Below are 20,988 nucleotides of genomic sequence, written 5' to 3' on the forward strand. Positions count from 1 at the left end.
AAAAATAATTTCATTTACAACACTCATTTATTTATGCTACCTAGAAGCTCAAGGCAAAGTACACAGTATTTCTCCTCTGATTTTATCCCACAGAAACATTATAAAATAGATCACGAGAGTAGCTACCCCCAAGGTGGATAGTGCATTTTCACAGTTGAGAGTAAATTTGAGCTGGATCTCCTTGGTCTTAGTCTAACATCCTAACCATTACACTACAAGGATTCTTCAACAGGGATATTACTACCATCTTGCTAGCACAGTGACTTAAATGTCTAAAAAGCCAAAAAAATTTTAACCAGAATATATTTAACATATTCTGTGTATGTAAGGGTAATGGAAGTTGCTCATTGCTATTCTATTTTCTCTTTTAGACTCTCTCTGATTCATTTGCCATCTTAAAATCATCCCCAGCATTTGTTTCAGAGATTTAACAATTACCCATATGGTAAATTATTTTTGTTGAGCATGAAACTGAGCAAACTCAGGGAGGCAGTGAAGGACAGGAAGGCCTGGCGCAATATGGTTCATGGGGTCATGAAGAGTCGGACACGACTTAACGACTGAACAAATTATTTTTGTACCTAATATTCTGTGATTTTGCAGATGAGTCTTTTTGAGGTTTCTGACTTTAACATTCAAAGCATAACCATTCCGAGTATGCCCCTTCTTATTATTTCTCTAAAGCTGTATCTGTGAATTACCCTATTCACTGCATTCATCTATTCTCCCAATCTTCTGGTCTGTTACTATTTACACCCCCATTTAAAACTATCTCCCTTATTTTAGCTCAGAAACTTCCAGTATTTCCCCAAATATTTCTATATATGGTATTTCTCTCTAAATAACACTTGCCTTGAGGCATTTTGGCCTTCCTGCTGACAATTATGTTCTACTCTATGCTCGTGGCTTACTTTATCCTGTACACATATAAACATTTAAAATATTTTTATTGTCATTCCCAGGTATGAGTCGTCTTGTTCATAACTCATATGGTTTATGTTTAAAAGTAGTCTTGTCACATTTAAGCTAAGTTCTAGAAGTCCCGTTCCATTTTAAACATAAAATATACTGCTCTAGGCACATAAGCATGTACAATAACCATATAATGTGAATTGCCTATAACAACAATAAAATTAATGTAATTATACCCAAGTAGTACTTTTGAAATGACACAAATGGTCTGTCCATTTTCCAAATAATATAAACTTTTAAGTAGTCAATGCCAACTACATTTGAAAACTGATGTTTAACTCATCATTTAATTTTGCATCCAAGTACATGTAGGGAACATTTCAAGTAACTATACCAAGTGTATTTATCAAAGTGAGCTAGAGTGTTGTTTCTACACTTCTCTCTCTCTGGCGAAAGCTGTCTTATTAATAGCCTCTTCTTTGTAATGAAGCAGAAGCTATGAATCCAGGAAAACCCCAAGTTATGGGCTTTCTCCACCAGGAGAATGTGACCTCATTTACAGCCAATATATGGGTGAACAATGAGCCTGATGGTTTCTGAACAAACAGTAACTCAATCTTGATGGGATTCAGTTTCAGCAAATTTTGTCCCAGTCAATCACTTACAACTTCAACAAACAGGTTAAGAACATCAACTGCATCTCCTGCTCATCCCAGGATATAGATATGTATCTTCAGTATGCTGATAATATCTCACTGTGAACCAATAAATAACTTCTCCTGTACTGTAGTTTCATTCAGATGTTAAACTATAACGGGGAGAAAACCAACATCTATGGCACTCCATACAAGAGCTGCCAAGGGCTTGAGAACTTACTCATCAGCACGTAGAACTGCCCACTCAAGAAAAACCATAACTACTATAGAACACTGTCCCCAAATTCAAAGGCTTCTACCATAGTCTACAATCTCAAACCCTGCTAGTAAGACTAGGAGGGCCACATCTCTTATCTAAGCTTCAACAAAGATCATAATATTCACAAGCACTGCCCTAATCCCAAGATGTAGCCTAGTGTGAAAATAATTGAATTAACTTATGGAAAAGAATAACTTCAGTTTGGAATAATAATGCGAAAGCCTTGGGAAAATAATGGCAAATATTCCAAAAATAAATTATTTTTTAGAGTACTTTTTTACTTTGTTGCCCCTTCCTTCAAAATTGATAGAATGGAAAAAAATGAATGAGCTAATATTGTATGCTTAAATTATACTTGCTAATAACTTGGTCTACATATGGAAATATACATCCCAATGAAATAAAAAAATACACAAATATATGCATGAATAAATGTCCTTGTCTCAATTCAGGTAAATTTCAATTTTAAGAAGCCCATGAAAGTGGTAAATCATTAAGGATCAAAATAAACAAAAACTGTTTATAATTATATATGCTTTGCACCTTTTGCAATGAGCTTTTTTCAAACATAGAAAAAAGTAGGAGATAGAAAAGCGATTATTTATTTACAATACAAAATATTTTTATAAACAAATTTTATAATTTTAAATAACTTAATTTTAAATAATTTAAATAAAATAAATAGACCAGTTTGGTCTAATGGTTAAGGCACCAGGCTAGAAAGCAGGAGGCTGTAAGTTCTAGTCCCACCTCAGGCATGAAAGCTGGCTGGGTGACTTTGGGCCAGTCACTCTCTCTCAGCCCAACTCACCTCATAGGGTTGTTGTTGTGGGGAAAGTAGGAGGAGGAAGGAGTATTAGGTATGTTCCCCGCCTCGAGTTATTTATAAGAATAAAGGTGGGATAAAAAAAATCTAAAAAATCTAAAAAAGAAAAACAACAGCCTAAGCCACTGCAATACTAATCTCAGCTACTAAACTATTAAAAACTAATTTGCATACCACCATTACCTGAACTTCCCTAGTTAGCCAAATCAAGGATAATTTCCAAACTGCACACTTGGTCATTCAGGATGAATGCATTTTCCCTGTACGGTTGCCTGCAAAAGATTAGGTATCCTTAGTCAAACTGTATGTAAATAAATCCATAAGTGAACAGAGAGTGACACAACTATCTGCAGATTTAAATGCATGCCTTTTATTTGCAGTTGACTACAGGGTTGAAAACGGTGAACGTGGCAGGGGTAGAAGTCTGAGCACTCTTCCAGTTGATTCAGTATTTTTTTAAATTGCACAATAAAGTTGTTAATAAGGCAAAAGAAGGTGATTGACTCATTAGGCTTACAATTAGTCACATGAAGAAAATTCCACATTCAAACAAACATTCTGACCCTTCTAACCACTCAGACTGTGATAGATGTCTACTATCAGCAACTATGGGCTCCTTTTAGCAGTTGGAGCATTTCAAAATGAAGGTAATTCACTCTTAAAAAGCAGAAGATTATAAAAATATCTAAATGCTTTCAACTACCAATTTCATCTGTAAAAATCCTGTTAAGAAACAGAAGTTACATCCAATGGTTGAATTCAAGGCAAGACTTGGAAGATGTTTTTAAAAAAATATTTTTTAGATCTGCCTGAAGACTGGCCTGTAAAATAGAACCCACAGATCATTGCAGAAAACCTCCTGAAAAGTTTAGCTTATACTGAAGTAATTATCCACAATATAGTAGACCATGATGATATATGCATGTGAGAGTTGTCAGAAGGAAGTGCTTTGATTCATCACAAATGTTATTATCTAAATTACGCAAAAGAAAACTGTGATGAGCCTGAAATGTGTTTGAATGTAGTGCTTTGGAATAATTAAACAAAAATTGACCTGTTTGGCCACAACCACACAAGAAACATTTGAAGAAAAAAGGTATAATATTTGAAAAAAAGAACACCTTGCCATTAGGCATAGGGGCGTCTTTATTATCCTTGGGTTGTGTGGCAGCCAGTGACACATGAAATATTCTGTAAGTGGGTTGAAGAACAGATTAAACAAAATCAACATATCCTATAGTCATAGGTGTCTCATAGTTAGTGAAGAAACTGAAGATGAAAAGGGGTTGGATACAGCATCAAGACAACAATCCAAAACATAGTTGCAACTCATCCATGCAGTATTTACAAGAAACAAAGATGAAGATACTGCAATGGCATTTGCAGATTTGAATATTATTGAAAATCTGTGGAGAGATCTCAAACATGCCGTGCATTCAAGATCTAAGAATAATTAGGAACTAGCAGTTGTCTTCTTCTTCTTCAAAAAAGGAAACAGAATAGAAAGACTTAACTATAGGAAACACTTGGAAGTTGTTATTTTCTGCCAAAATTGGCAATAGAGAGTTCTGACTGAAAGAGTATCCAAACTTTGGCATCTGTTATATTTGCTTTTTAAATTTTGAATCAATAAACAACTGCACAAAGAATGCATTCCAATTTCAAGAAAGTTGTGTCAGTTTCTGCACACTTAACTAGGGGTACCTAACACTTGCAAGCACATTCATCACCAGGAAAAGCTCTGCTAAACAATACTGAACAAATGCAGGGGAACAGAGACTCATATTATCTTTTCTGCCATCATCTCCAAATGGATGTTTTAACATTTTTCCACTGTATCCATTGCAGGTTTTCACCATTACTACTATAATAACCTTCCCAAGCCTTCCCAGATCTGAACACCCTCCAGTTAAGAGGACTTCTGTTCCCAATTCTCATCAATATCCCTACTGGAAGAGAATGCTGAAGTTCACAGATCTGGTGAGTACCTAGGTAGGGGAAGGTTGGTTTATCATTTTATTATCTTCAGCACCCAGAAAACATTACAGCATCATAGAATGTAAGAGTTAGAATGGATCTTGATGATAATCTATTTCTTGCCCAGTTCAGGAATTCCATAACATCCCCAACAGATGGCCTCTGATTAAACACCTCCAGGGAAGATAAATCATAATTTCCTATTAATTCAGCAATAACATTAATCCCATTAATTCAGCAATAGCACCCACAGACCAGAGAAGACTGAAGACAAGTCCCCAGAATAAATGTCTCAGCTGCCTTCTTCAGTACCATCATGTACCATCTGTGAAACATTTTCTGTCTAGGACTATATTTTAAGATTTCTCCAAGACAGATTTACAAGTTCCAGTCATTTCCATTACTTACAGATTACAGTACAGTAACCCATTCACAGTTGAGTTTCTTAAAAATCTCTATATCCTGAAACTAAGAGAAAACTACTCTATCTACAATCTTATAGCCAACACTTTATTTCAAACAGGAGATTATATGCAATGCATTAGACCCCAAAATATTTTTTCATGCAAAGAAGGTGATAACCAGATGTTTCTCACTCTTCTAGGATGTAGCACTAGCTACTTTGCTTCTGTCTAATATTCATGAGTCTATTTGTTCTCATAATTTGGCTTCCAGTGGCTTCTGGTCCAATGGTCAGCAAGGCCTTATGTTGCTGAAATTAAATTCTTTATTTTTGTGAAAAAGTTTAATTTTTATTAAAGTAATTTTCTTGTGAGTACACATGGAAACAGTTTAATTTCTGACTCATAGTGTGAATATAGTTTCAGAGTTCATGTAGAAACACAAAGTGCTAGACAAAATATTGCTATTTTGTGTGGTTCAGAATGACTGAAAAAGATCAATACACGATACATGACAACAGATATCATACACTGAATACTAGTATTTAATATTGATATTCAACATCAATAGAGCACTTAAAAGACAAATTAAACCATACAGAGAGTGGGAATTCTTCTATATTTATCTTCTATCTATGTACTAAACTTCTAGATTTTTCTTCTAATCAGTATAATTATCAGCATGGAAAATTGAATATTTTTGTATTTCAAACTAAGTTTGATTAGATGTTAGATATAATATGTGCCTGTTTGATGTACTGTAGGAAAAGGGGGTAACATTTACATTGGACATTGTTGCAACATTATTTTACTGCAACACTGAATACATGCTCCTTCAGGTAACAAGAAAAACATCATATTTTTCATGACCTATAAGCAATTTTGTTGCTGATAATTGGTTGATTTCCATAGCCAAACCTTCATTTTAATCTAATAAAAACAAAACATACCTGATAACCTATCAGATGAATATGTATCATGGCAAGATGCTGCAAGGCATAACATCGGAAAGGATGCCAAATGTTGTGTATATATGTATATATATTTATGCATGTATATATGTGTATGTATGTGTGTGCATTTGTGTGTATATAAGTGGATGGATGGATGGATGGATGGATGGACGGACAGACAGACAGACAGACAGATAGATACCTTCAAAATGTTTTTAAAAAATCTCATAAACTTTGATGAAAGATCTGTTAATGCAGAGTCAAAATGTAGGAACTCAAAGAAATAAGCTGTACGATGGCTGGTGTGGGTCTTCCAGGCTGTGTGGCCGTGTTCTGGAAGTTTTGTTTCCTAACGTTTTGCCAGCACCTGTGACCTGCTCCTGTCTGTGCTCATGCACTCTGAAGATGCCGGTCACAGGTGCTGGCGAAACGTTAGGAAACAAAACTTCCAGAACACGGCCACACAGCCCGGAAGACCCACACCAGCCATCGTATGCCGGCCGTGAAAGCCTTCGACAATACAAATAAGCTGTACCATCTCTAAGTGGGAATTTAAAGGACTTGTTCCAAAGTAAGTGTTGTTTTAGATACTCATATATTAAATGTGATGACCAGCATTATTCCCCAGAATCTCTGTAAAAAGTCTCTCTTTCCAAATAGACTTTCTCAAGAGGGCTATAGCTTAGAATGGTGCTTAATTATCACAATTTATGGAACATTTAGCTTCTCTGTTTATTGACAAAGTCTAAGAGTTGAAGGACAGTAACTGGGACACTTTTGTAATTTCACAGAATGTGATCATGCCAACCAATTCTCAGGGCAGATGGATATGAGTTTAATAGACAGCTAACATACCAAAATGTTTATAAAGGGACATTTTATGGATCAATTTCTTGCTGATTGCAGTAAAACACCTGTTAATGATCTAGCATTCTGATTTCAAACATATTTGTGGTTGAAGGTGATCCATACATTTAAAGCATATTTCTAGGTCAGCAAGAACAATTTCACTGCTACTAAACTAAATTCTATTTCTAGTTATGGCTTAATTAACTTCATACATAATTTAATCCATTTTCTAATGGAAATATTCTTACTGTAGATAGAAAAAGATCTGATATAAATTATGTGTGAATACATATATACTCATCCAGATATATCCAGAGTAACATAATGTACTGCATATTTCAAGGCATGGAGAAGTCACCAGCAGTACCATGTTTCACTATACATGGATGACAAATATGGTAGCCTATTCAAGAATATGTAAGCAAATGTCTTAGCTTTCTGAGAAATAGTCAGGATACCAGTTTCTTAATTATTACCTCCATGTGCAAAATTCCAGATACTTAAACCACATAAAAGCATAAAATTTTGCATATGTATAAACGCCTTTCAATCATTTTACTGAATGAACACAGCTTTGTAGGGAAGATCTGCTATTACAATCTCATTTTTATCCTTAGTGCATTCAATATATAAACACAGGCTATAATATGAACATGGTACTAAACTTAAGAATTGAAAAAGGTAATAGTCTACGTATAAGCCATTAAGAGTTTGCAACCATACCAATATGTAAAATAATTATATTGTTCAATGTATTGCTATAGTTCAAAATTAGAATTTCAGTTTAAAAAAATCAAGTTCCTTTCAAACAACCTGTCAAAGAATTTGCACTGCTGTTTCAAGGCAAATGTTCCAAATTACAGAAAGAATGTTAGCCATGTCAAATTCATTTTAATATATTACTTTAAAAATATTGACTATTTATATATCAATAGAATCATATTTTTGAAATAATATTCATAATGCCACTAAACTTAAATCATTTCTAAAAATAATTTAAAAATCCTCTAATAGTTATAGAAAATATTTTTGTTTCTCAAGTCTGAAATTACTGGTATGAGAGATATAACTATCTCAATTCCTCTAGACCATTATATACTGTACCTTGAATTAATATCCTTGAATTAATAAGGGTTTTGAATTTAAAGTGGCTTAAGTTTCAATAAGCATAAACAGGATTGCAGAACATTGTATTTGTTTTGCAATGTATTTTCAGTTCAACCTTAAATAATACCGGTGTAATTTAGCAGTTAGCAATATAACAACAAAATGAAAAAGCTTTGCTTTTTATTAAAGTAGTGGAAGCTTGCAGGTGAAAGGAACACTGTATTTACTATTTAATTTTCAAAATATATGCATTATTTTAAAAAGCTTTTAAAAGTTACAACAAAATGCTATACATGGGACTTATACAGTCATATGAAAAAGTACAATAAAAGTTTTATTGATTATTCATGTTGAGTTTGCAATCCAACTTCACACTCTCTAAAATTGCTTAACTGACCTTAGTGAACCTGGTTAAAAAGTGGAAAACTGGAACCATTAATTTAAACTTCCAGGAATTCAAAACGTATTCCTGGGAAAAGGGAATGAATGCCTTTTTTGCCCCATTCAGATTCCAGATGAGAAAAACATCTTTCTATACTAAAATAAGTGGTGGCAGCATAACTACCTGTAAAGGTAGAATTCTTTCACCTGGGGAATAGCCACCCCTAAATATTCCAGAAGGGATGCGAGTGTAAACACAAGGATGAGTCTGGCAAGCTGCTATAAGAATGTGTAACAAGTATTCTTTCATCTCCTTCTAGATTTAGCTCAGTCTGGACAGTGCTGGGCAGAAAAAAAAAATCCTTTGCTCTCAGTTAAAAGGGATTCCTGGGTTTCAACCATAAGGAAATCTATTAAGCTCTTTTAAAGTGGCAGAAACCCATAGAGAGATTTGCCTCTCCTCTTTCATTTGCCAAGTAGTATTAAAAGAGATAGATGCTACACCTAACTCAGATTTCTTTAAAAAAGGCAATCAGCATAATTTAAAACTGTAATATCAATTGATCAGAAGGATGAGAACCAGTTAGTCTAGTAAATAAAGTCATAAAATACCAGAAGAAAAAAAATCTTTGCTTTATGCTGAAACTAACAGAGTTATAGTTAAGCAAGCAAATAAAAATGACTTTTGGGTGGGAATTTTCTTGCAATGCAGCCAGAGGTTGAACTGATTGCAGTTGCAGTTAAGTGCTACTTATCAAATCTTACAAAAGGCAATAATGTGAATCTATCTTTCTTTGAGTTTTGAGATGTGAGACCAAATATAAGCCTTTTTCTGGTATAATGGTAATGAAATAAGACAACTTTTCCATGCCCCTGCTTACATCTACAAACGAAACAAAGAGAGAAAAAGATCTCTTGGTAATCCTGTATGTCATACTTTGTCTCTAGCTCTAGATTGTAGAGGTTGTGTATACTAAAAGAAAACTATTTTGGATGTGCCCAACTGTCCCTCTTCTTATGATAGGGAGCAGAATGAATCTACCGTTCCCATCAGGAAATGGAACATTGCCTCAGGGGTTTTGGGACAAACTTCAGTTCACTGACTGGAGAACTGCTTACAGGAAGTAATAACATGTCACTCTCAAACACTCAATTTAGCTATCAATGTCCAGCATCAAGAAATGGGAAATCACCCTTGAGACCCTGCATCACTCCAAGTTCTTTAAGAAAAATATCTCTTTTGGATTAATGAGGGTGCCTGCCTAAAGTGAGAAGAGTGAAATAGAGGATATCTGCCAAAGAATAAAATTGAAAGAGAAGACTGAATTACCTTGGGTATGATGCTGGAGTAATGCTTCACTGGCTGGGACTCATATTTCAAAGAAGGCTTCCAATTTTAATCAATTAACTGATCCAATTAACTAATTAATGTAATAACTTCAATTTCAATATATGCTGATTCCTTTCCAATTTAAAAAGCTTACAAGTGATAAGAACATAAAATCTAAGTTTTATGTACTAAAATTTTCATGCCTCTACTTATCTCTAAAGTAGTGGTTTAAAAGCATTTTAAAGCATACTTTTACTTTACGAAGAACTTATGTTCCACTATTTTCTTGTTTATGCAAAGTCAGCTCTTTAATAAAATTACTAATTTAAGTTAAAGCAAGAGATTCCTGAGTGACCTAATTCCCTTAATAAGAATATGCGTATGGGGTTTAATAGCAAGTTTAAAAATAGTTTATTAGGAGAAGACAAATGCTTGAATCTTCATCCCTATAATGCTATGATGCTCTATTAAGAAATGGGAAAAATCCAGTTACAATGATGAGAGGAAAACATTAACAGTGATTTGATATACCAGTCCTATCAGCTCAAATAGATACCCTATTTCAGCCCCTCCTTAGAATACCATAATCATAGTGGAAAGGAGTTATTTTCAGACCATTAAGTTCAACTTCTTCTTCAGCACCAGCAATGAAAGTAAAGCGTTCCCATAAAAGGGGGTCTGAAGTACTTCATTCATACAGGCGCATACATACTAGTAGGCGCAACAGTATAGAGTAGTTACTATAACTTTTTTTTTTTTCATGTATCTTATAAAGGCAAGTGTTCCAGATGTATGTATGTATGGAGAATTAAAATATTGTTTAGCTTAGAATGACTAGAAATTATGGAACAGTTATAAAGATTAAATAATTTTTATTTATTTTGACTACTGGCCAGAAATATGAAAACAGTATTTTAGCATTTTCAATAAATATAATAGCTCATCTTCAAGTTTCTTCCTCAGCTAAGAAAAATCAGCATTCGTCGAGACTCAGTGGCTATTTCATAAATTCAGCAACATTTAATACTGATATATCCACAACTGATAAAATATATAAATTTACATATATAATTTATGAAAAACTATTTAAATTTTACATTAAAATGATCAGACCTTCCATTAAGAGTAGCAATGCACAGTGAATACAGAGGTCTTTATAGAAATTCCAATATAGCAACATGTGGTTTATTGTTCTGATATTTCCTGTGTTGCACTGACAATAATACTTATACCTTGGAACCTTATTAATTTTTCCTTAAAGCACTACTATCCTTTTCACTACTTGTACTTTTCCTTAAAACACTACTGTCTACACTGCATCAAAGCAGGGCAAAGAAGTAATAAACAATATCATAGTTGGTAAAGTTAAAAATCACATGTGAAACATGGAAAATATGCTTAAAGTACTACAATAATGTTCCTGAATACGTACAAATGTCTTTAATTTAAAAAGCTAGGGCACCCTGAGGTAAAATAAATGTATTCTTTGTATTTTGAACATTTCTGCCTGTGGGAACTAAATAAATATATTGCCAAATATTTTAGGCAATAAAATTCAACTGCAGCTGACCTTTGTATTACATAAACAAACCTTTCTATTCAGCATGCTCCCCTCTGAACTCCGCAAAATGATAAGCAACGCTTTAATTATGTTCATATACATGACTCTGAAACAGATCTAGACTAAAGTCAGTGATTATGTTTGATTAAAGAAAATCCAACAGAGCAAAATCTTTTTTTCCCTTATCCATGTCCTAAATTATTCAAGAGATCCGCAGCCTTCTAAGTTAGATTTGTTCAGCATGGGGAAATGGATAAGGAAGGGTAGTACCATTACTCAGTCAGATGTCTCTCATGTAATGTTGGATGACCTTTAAATGCTTGTTTTAATATTAATAAAACTGATATCATTTGACAGTACACTATTTTGAGATACATCCCTTTGGTAGCTCTTGCAACTACTTCAAACCTATTTCACTGATTATAATCCAAAAAAATTCAACAAACTGGACCAATAACAATCTGGGGTTGTCATCCCAAATCTATTTCTCCAGGAGTAAATACCATTAAACTCAAAGGGGGTAATTTCATAGGTTTGTATTCCTTGCTATGTTTGGGATGAAAAATGCCTAAGGGATTAATTTTTCAAAATGTTTACTTTTTATTTAAAATCAGTATATGCTGACCACTCCTTTAATGACTCTGGGTAGCTTACAAAGATATACCAGGTATGTCCCTGATTTATCTTTACTCTGATAACCAAAGTTTATAAAGGCTCTGCTTGCCAAAGAACTTACATACCCAGTATTGCTCCTGGATCTACGCCTCAAGCGAGAACTCTGGTTTATTTGATGATCCATTTGGTTGTTTTCTTGGCTATCCATGGTATTCCCAGGAGTCTTCTCCAACACCAAAGTTTATAAATTATTAAAAAGGGATTTAATTCATAATAAGTGCATGCAAGAGTACACGCATGCGCGCACACAGACACAGACACACACACATATATATTAACTATGCTTACAATACTGTATACAGTTCTCCTTATTCAATCTTTGAAATTGCAAAATTGGAACAGGTATAAAATAAGCAAGCAAAATTATAAAGTAGCTCTAACATTGTGTTTGAGTCATATCCTTCCTTTTAACCAGGAGCTCAAGGTGGCTTAGATAGGAATTTCCTGTTATCTTAACATTTTTTGGTGGTAGATTGGGCAGAGAGAGTATGACTGGCCCAAAGTCACCCAGTCGGTTTCCCTGACTAAGGATAAATTGGAAACTGGATCTCCCCAGTCCTAGTTCCACACCTTAGCTACTATACCATACTAATAAAATATTCTTATATTATAGGTTTTATATTACAGAAACATCTAATAAGGAGAAGTTACTTGTTATTTGTTATCCTTATTAGTTAATGTGTTATATAAATTATCCTATTAGGAGAAATACGATAAGCAGAAATCTCTTTCTTCCATAATGCTAGAATTTAGTTTCATCCAATGAATAATCTTAGATCCAACAGAACTAATTTCTTAGGAAAATGTTTTAACTTTTACTGAAAGAAAAAGTCTTGCTTTAATTACATTTGTAGATGGGACAGTTAGATGATTGGTCATTCTGGCTGCTAGTTGCACACATGCTTAGGTATTCAGTTTTCATATCACATATACAGTGGTACCTCGGGTTACGAACTTAATCCGTTCCGTGACTCTGGTCGCAACCCGAATTGGTTGCAACCCGAAGCAAATTTTCCCAGTGCACTTTCTTTGGAGCCATGCTAACAAGCACACCAAAAACCTTCACAGAACGCTAAGAAACACACCACAAGCCTCACCGAACGTCTCCTTGCTACCGCGATCTCGCCCACAGGAAGCCGCAACCGCGTGGCAGCAGGGAAAATGGCCGCGGATCCGGTTTGTAACCCGAGGCAGAGTTCGCAAACCGAGGTAATTTTTTGCGGCCAGAGCTGGTCGTAACCCGAAAAGTTCGTTAACAGAGGCATTCGTAACCCGAGGTACCACTGTATTAAAATTCTTACCAACATTGGTACTGCTATACATTTTTTCCTTCCAGTCCTAGGGAAAAATGGTCCGAGTTACCATTATTGAAAATTATGAAAGTAATAGATTTTCATGATACTCCTTCTTGTACTATGTACCACTGCTGTCTACTCATCCCTTCAAATCTATCTACTGAAGCTTCCTTCTGTGACATAGTCTAGAATGACAATGTCACCATCTGCTACTTAAATAGTTCTTAGAAACATGTCTGAAATAGAGAATGTGAATATATTACATAGACTTTGCAAACTGTTCAAAACTATATACTGCATTCTCTCATCAGTACTCCAGAATTAACAACAAAAAACAAATCAGTCACGAAACAAGTCCAGATGTAATTATTTACATCTTAATTTAACATTTTGAAAAAAGTTTATTTCAACATTTGATCAATTAGAAGTTGTACTCCTAGTTTCAAATATGTAACATTTAATAACATCTCTATAGTCAAGAATGGGAATTGCAGAATTCTATTATACTGTAATACAATTATATTGTAATATGGCATCTACTCCCAAGTAGTTCTGGATGGTTTACAACAGAAATATATAAACATGTGTGTGTGTGTGTGTGTGTATGAGAGTATGCGTGTGTGTGTGTGTGTAACCCACACACATAAATGCCCACATACACATACTCTTTTAACAACCAGAAGAATCCAGCCAGCTTTTATTTGCTACAGTATGTGTTTAATACTAATTCCAATTCTACTCCCACATCTTACATACATACAGATTTATTAGAACTATAAAATCTAAATACAAAGATTCCTTTAAATTAGAACAAAATGCTACTGCCTGGGAGTCCACCCATAGCAACATCACAGTTCAAATTCCCTTTGGAACAGGTTTTTTTACTGCTTTCTAAAGGGCATTAGGGAAGGTGCTTCCTGAATTTACAGCTATAGCCTGTTCAAAGGGACAGATACATTCTGAAAAGAACTGCTCTATAGCTCCACTTCTTGTAATCTTACACGAAGGGGGAAAGACATTCAACATTCCTATCTAGAAAATATATACTGAATAAGACAGCACTACATGAAGCAGACAACCATGAAGATACCAAAGTGCCAAGCCACATAGCTTCATATGTAATGACCAGCACTTTGCATTACACTCAGTGCAATGCCTGAAACATCAATGTTACACGATTCTGCTGGCTTGCACTTGGCAAGTGATGGGCTGCTGCATTCTGTACCAACTGCAATACAATCAGCCCCATATAAAACATATTACCATAGTCCAACCTAAAAGCGGTAAGAGCATAAGTAACTATTCCCAGGGTCTCCTGTTCCATGTAGGGCTGCAACTAGCACATGAGCCAAAGCTGAACAAAGGTTGCCTATCCACAATCTTCATCTGCATAACTAGCAGTAGCTGTGAGTGCAAGATGGCTCACCAAGTTATGGACCAAGATTTCATTTCACTTTGTTCTTTCCTGTTCAGTCTTTCAGACTCCAAGCATAAGGTTAAGACTTCACAGCATCTCTATCCTGTTCTACAGTGACTATTCATTTATTTACAGTGCATTCGGAAAGTATTCAGACTGTTTTCACTTTTTTCAATTTTGTTACGTTGCAGCCTGATACTACAATCATTCAAATTCATTTTTTTTCATTAATCTACACTCAATACCCCATAATGTCAAAGTGAAAACAGAATTTTAGAAATGTCTGTAAATTTATTAAAAAGACAAAACTGAAATATCACATGTACTTAAGTATTCAGACCCTTTACTCAGTACTTTGTTGAAGCACCTTTAGCAGCAATTACAGCCTTGAGTCTTTTTCGGTATGACACGACAAGCTTTGCACACCTGGATTGGGGGATTTTCTGCCATTCTTCTTTGCAAATCCTCTCAAGCTCAAGAAGGTTGGATGGGGACCGTCGGTGGACAGCCATTTTCAGGTCTCTCCAGAGATGTTCAACAGGGTTCAAGTCAGGGCTCTGGCTGGGCCACTCCAGGACATTGTTGTCCCTAAGCCATTCCTGTGTTGTGTTGGCTGTGTGTTTAGGATCGTTCTCATGTTGGAAGGTGAACCTTCGGCCCAATCTGAGGTCCTGAGCACTGTGGAACAGGTTTTCATTGAGGATATCTCTGTATTTTCCTCCATTCAACTTTCCCTCAACCCTGACCAGTCTCCCACTCCCTGCTGCTGAAACACACCCCACAGCATGATGCTGCCACCACCATGCTTCACTCTTGGGATGGTATTGGGCAGGTGATGAGTGATGCCTGGTTTCCTCCAGACATAACATTTAGAATTGAGGCCAAACAGTTCAATCTTGGTTTCATCAGACCAGAGAATCTTGTTCCTCACAGTCTGAGAATCCTTCACGTGCTTTTTTGCAAACTCCAACCGGACTTTCATGTGTTTTGCACTAAGGAGAGGCTTCCATCTAGCCACTCTGCCATAAAGCCCAGATCAGTGGAGGGCTGCAGTGATGGTTGTCTTCTAGAACTTTGTCCCATCTCCACACAGGATCTCTGGAGCTCAGTCAGAGTGATCATCGGGTTCTTGGTCACCTCTCTTACTGAGGCTCTTCTCCCGATTGCTCAGTTTGGCCAGGCAACCAGCTCTTGGAAGAGTCCTGGTTGTGCCAAACTTCTTCCATTTGAGAATTATGGAGGCCACTGTTCTCTTGGGAAGCTTCAGTGCAGCAATTTTTTGTAGCCTTTCCCAGATCTGTGCCTTGCAATAATCCTGTCTCTGAGCTCTGCAGGCAGTTCCTTTGACCTCATGGCTTTTGCTCTGATACAATATGCATTGTCAGCTGTGAGGCCTTCTATAGAGAGGTGTGTGCCCTTCCAAATCATGTCCAATCAATTTAATTTACCACAGGTGGACTCCAATCAAGGTGTAGAAACAGCTCCGCAATGATCAAGAGGCACCTGAGCTAAATTTCAAGTGTTGTTGCAAAGGGTCTGAATACTTATGCCAATTTGATATTTCAGTTTTTCGTTTTTAATAAATTTACAGACATTTCTAAAATTCTGTTTTCACTTTGTCATTATGGGGTACTGAGTGTAGATTAATGAGAAAAAAAATGAATTTGAACGATTGTAGTATCAGGCCGCAACATAACAAAATTGAAAAAAGTGAAGGGGGTCTGAATACTTTCCGAATGCAATGTATGCATTTATAAGACTTATATATCCACTCATTTTATGCACTATAATGCTAAATGGCTTACATACAACAATAAAACTGTAAACAGCATAAAAATAATCACAAAAACCTATGGTGCCCCCAAAAGCAAACCCCCCCCACACACCCACAAACAACTTTACTGGGCTCCAGCTTCCTTTACCCTGACACTGGTGGGAAAGGTCAGGTCTTCAGCTTTCCAGAATGCTAAAAGAGTAGAGGCTTAAGGTATTCTCATGGGGAAGGGTGTTCCAAAGGACAGGGGCTACTACTGAGAAGGGATATTTACCAGTTGGCAACATTTAAGGGAAGGGACCTGGTCTGCACAAACCCTACCTGATGGAAAAGGGTAAAGGTGGTCCTTCAAATAACTTGGCCCTCTGCCATTCAGGGATTTAAAGATAATAACGAGCACCTTGAATTGCACTCGGAAATAAACTGGAAGCCAGTGACCTCACACAGAAGCAGTGTAACATGGGTGAACCGTGAGATGCCCAAAACTGCATGTGCTGCTACACTCAGGACCAACTGTAATTTCTGGATGGTCTTCAAGGGCAGCGCCAAGTAGAGCATGTTGCAATAATCCAGCCAAGGGTGTGAGCAACCCTGAGCAAGGTGTCTCCTCCACCACCCCCTTCTGCAATGGAAATGCCTGCTTAAGATGTAGAACCACCAAAGCATAATGACCCTGATCCACAATCCTTACAGGTAGCCAAGAAAGATACCATGGTCAATGGTACTGAACACTGCTGAGAAGGTTAAGAGAACCAGAAGGATGTACTTCCATCATTCAGATACTAATACATGTAATCAAACAGACTGACCAGTGCACTGTCCATTCCATGCCTAGGCTGAATCCTGACTGAAAATACAATCTGTATTCTCTAGAGTGTTAAAAATTCCCTAATATTTTCAACAGCCATCCTGAAAAGAAAAAGGATGGACACTGTGCAATAGTTATTGAAACTGGGAAGATCTAGAGAGTCTCTTCAGGAGGCAGAGCACCACCATCTCTTTCAAAGCAGCCAGCACTACCTCTCCACCAAAGAGACACTGATTATATCCCTGATCCAATACTTACTCACCCCTGGCCTCACACAGAAGCTGAGTTGGGCATGAATCTAGATCACCCTGCTTCCTCAAAATTGGCAAACTCGAGATAATTCCCCCAAAATTTGCAAGATGATATCCTACTCATTCTCTCTAACCCTACTCTTGGGAATTTCAGATCCGAGCAAATTTGAATGATTTTATCAATAAAGTGCTGCACAAACATCTCAAAATGGCCTTCCTGTACCTTAACCCTAGAAGGGAGTAGACCACTCTTAATATGACTGCTGCAGCATACCCTGCTGATACAAGAAGTATGGAAAAATAAGAATGTTTTGCTATCCTTACCGCTATCATGTTTGTTTGAATGTGATCTCTTATCCACATTCAGTCAAATTCATTTCTGATTTTTCAGCATCAATTTTATATGTTGAAGCACTCTACTGTTCTCCATGTGTTAGTATTCAATCAGACATAGGCATACCTCAGAGATATTGTGGGTTTTGTTCCAGATCACTGCAATAAAGTGAATATTGCAATAAAGCGAGTCACATGATTTTTTTGGTTTCCCAGTGCATATAAAAGTTATATTTACAATATACTATTGCCTATTACGTATGCAATAGCATTATGTCTAAAAAAAACAATGTACATACCTGTGATGGAATGGAATTATGAAGGCCAGGCTCAGAGAGATAAACATTTTCTTAGCTCGCCAGGACAGCGTGGGAGGAACAAGAGGATGAGACTGGCACCTCCCTGAGGAATTCACAGTGTTGTGGATGGCTGGCTTGGGAGCGGGGATTTCAGTCTGAGAAGATTCTTGCTACAGGTTGTAGCTAATAAACATAGCTGGACTGAATTGGCATTGTCTCTTGGAGTTCCTTGGGCTAGGCCTGACATCAAATCTTCCCAGACTCAAACCCCAGCTCCCAAAGTCATCCAACCACAACAGTGTGAATTCCTCAGGAAGGTGCCAGTCTCATCCTCTTGTTCCTCCCACGCTGTTCTGGCGAGCTAAGAAAATGTTTATCTCCCTGAGCCTGGCCTTCATAATTCCATTCCATCACATCACTGTCTGCCAGGTTTCTAGCTTCCAGCAGGCCATCCAAAAAATTGGATGACCGGTTCGTCGGACCCTTTAAAGTTTTGCAGCAGGTGAATAAATTAGCTTTTTGAATGCAGCTGCCACCGTCGATGAAGGTCCATCTGGTCCTTCACTGCTCTTTACTAGTTAAAGAGGCACCACCAAGTCCCTTGAGAACGCACTCTTCTCTACCCCCTCTGGTTCTGGTCGAGGGAGAGGAGGAATATGAGGTGGAGGCAATATTGGACTCCCGCAGGAAAGGAAAGGGAATTCAGTATTTGATTCATTGGAGGGGCTATCCTGAAGCGGAGCGTTCTTGAGAGAATGCAAGGAACATTCACACCCTGGAGCTGGTCATTGACTTCCATAAGCGTTTCTCTAGCAAACCAAAGCCTCGAGTGTTGCCCAGAATGCCAGCAGTTAATCAACAAGAAGGAGGGGGCAGCGTGCTGGAGGAAGGTTTGGTGGGGGATTTAGGGAAGGAGCGGACTCAAGCTAGCAGTCCACAGCCTTCTACTTCAGGTTTGCAGATGGTAGGAGGGAGGGGGGCTGGTTCAGCTAATGTTGTAGCTGTTTTTCAGGACCATTCAGATGACTGTATGAAGGAGGCAAGAGGTACCGAGAGATCATCATCACCTGACAGGTTGTCCCTCCCACCTTTGCCAAGTTCTGATGAGAACTCCGAGGGGGAGGATGGAGATGGAGGGAGGGGTGATGTGATGGAATGGAATTATGAAGGCCAGGTTCAGAGAGAGAAACATTTTCTTAGCTCGCCAGAGCAGCATGGGAGGAACAAGAGGATGAGACTGGCACCTCCCTGAGGAATTCACACTGTTGTGGTTGGATGACTTTGGGAGCTGGGGTTTGAGTCTGGGAAGATTCTTGCTAGAGGTTGTAGCTAATAAACATAGCTGGACTGAATTGGCATTGTCTCTTGGAGTTCCTTGGGCTAGGCCTGACAATAACTTAATTAAAAATGCTTTATTGTTAAAAAATGTTGATCATCATCTGATAGACTTGCTCAACATAGGATTGCCACAAACCTTCAGTTTGTAAAAAAACTGCAATAACTGTGAATCACAATAAAGCAAAGGGCAATAAAACAAGGTATGCTTGTACTTAGCAAAGCCACCTGCCAAACTGCTGGGAATTTTATTTATTTATTTCCACATTTATTGTGACCCACCCATCTCACAATAAAGTGACTCTAGAAGGCTTACAATAAAAACAATCATAAAATCCAAATGTTAAAAAACTACAATTAAAAAACATCAGCAATATTATTAACAAGATAGTGGAGAGAATTGATGTTTTAAAAAAAGCAGCTACAGTGGTATCTCGGGTCATGAACACTTCTGTTCACGACCAATTCGGGTCATGAACAGCACCGTTCGCAAAATTTTGCTTCCGTTCACGAACTCCGCATCAGGTGATGAACAGGATCCGTGGCCATTTTCCCTGCTCTGACACGTGGTCGTGGCTTCCTGTAGGGAGGGGGACTCTCCCTCCAAACAATAACCGCCTCCCCACCCGCCTTCCTGTCCTCTACGCCTCAAGCAAGGTTAGCATTCTCTCTCTTCATAGTGTACTGTACTGCACTTTGTGTCATATTTTTGTGGTTTAAAAAAAAAAAACATATGGCTCAGAACGGATTAACCGTATTTACACTGAACCTTATGGGTAAATTTGATTCGGTTGGCAACCAAAATCGGTTGGCAACCAAATTCGTAGGGGTCAGAACAGATTAACCGTATTTACATTGAACCTTATGGGAAAATCTGATTCGGGTCACGACCAATTCGGGTTGCGACCAGAGTCACGGAACGAATTAAGTTCGTGACCCAAGGTACCTCTGTATATTATCAACTTACCATTGCCTTGAGATCCCTAGGCCTGGTGACACAGCCATGTTTTAAGGGACCTCAGGAAGGATGTCAAGGACGGGGACAATCTCACCTTGGGGAGGGGTGATGTTCCACAGGGTGGGTGCCCCAGCACAAAAGGCCTGTCTCCTAGGTCCCACCAGATGAAACACTTTTGCAGATATGATCCACAGCATACTGATGGGGCCGGCAGATATAATAGGGTGGAAGAGGACCCTCAAATGACCATGAAGGGCTTTAAAGGTCATGCTATGAAAGGCTTTACAGGTCAAAACTAGCATCTTGAATCGGACCTGGAAGCAAATTGGCAACCAATGCAGCTCGCAGAGCACAGGTGTAACACATGCCATTCTAGGCCTACACATAACTGTCCACACAGCTGCATTTTGTACCAGCTAAAGCTTTCGGATACTCTTCAAGGGTAGCCCCATGTTAAGAGCATTACAGTAGTCCGTTCAGGAAGTGACCAAGCATAAGTGGCTGTGAGCAGAGCCTCCTGGTCCAGGAATGGGCACAAATGACGCACAACGCAAACCAGTGCAAAAGCCCTCCTAGCCACAATTGCCACCTGCTCTTTGAGGAGAAGTCGCGAATTTAGGAAGACCTCCAA

At 37.5% G+C, this 20,988-nt stretch overlaps 1 protein-coding gene across 5 annotated transcripts in view; it reads right to left on the reverse strand.

Moving 5' to 3' along the window:
- The window catches only part of NRIP1 (nuclear receptor interacting protein 1), an 85,868-nt gene that overhangs the window by 46,399 nt on the left and 18,481 nt on the right, over window positions 1–20,988 (reverse strand). Inside the window, exon 2 of one of the 5 annotated variants that reach the window (XM_088144589.1) lies at window positions 2,837–2,925. The exons of the other annotated variants lie outside the window; for them this stretch is intronic. The gene's annotated coding sequence lies outside the window, so the exon portion shown is untranslated. The remainder of the gene's footprint in view (window positions 1–2,836; window positions 2,926–20,988) is intronic. 5 annotated transcript variants of the gene reach the window in all.

The sequence above is a fragment of the Python bivittatus genome, unplaced genomic scaffold, assembly GCF_059951505.1.
Source record: "Python bivittatus isolate LINGU-HERP-01145 unplaced genomic scaffold, Pbiv_v1 ctg000350_np1212, whole genome shotgun sequence".
Taxonomy (NCBI): domain Eukaryota; kingdom Metazoa; phylum Chordata; class Lepidosauria; order Squamata; family Pythonidae; genus Python; species Python bivittatus.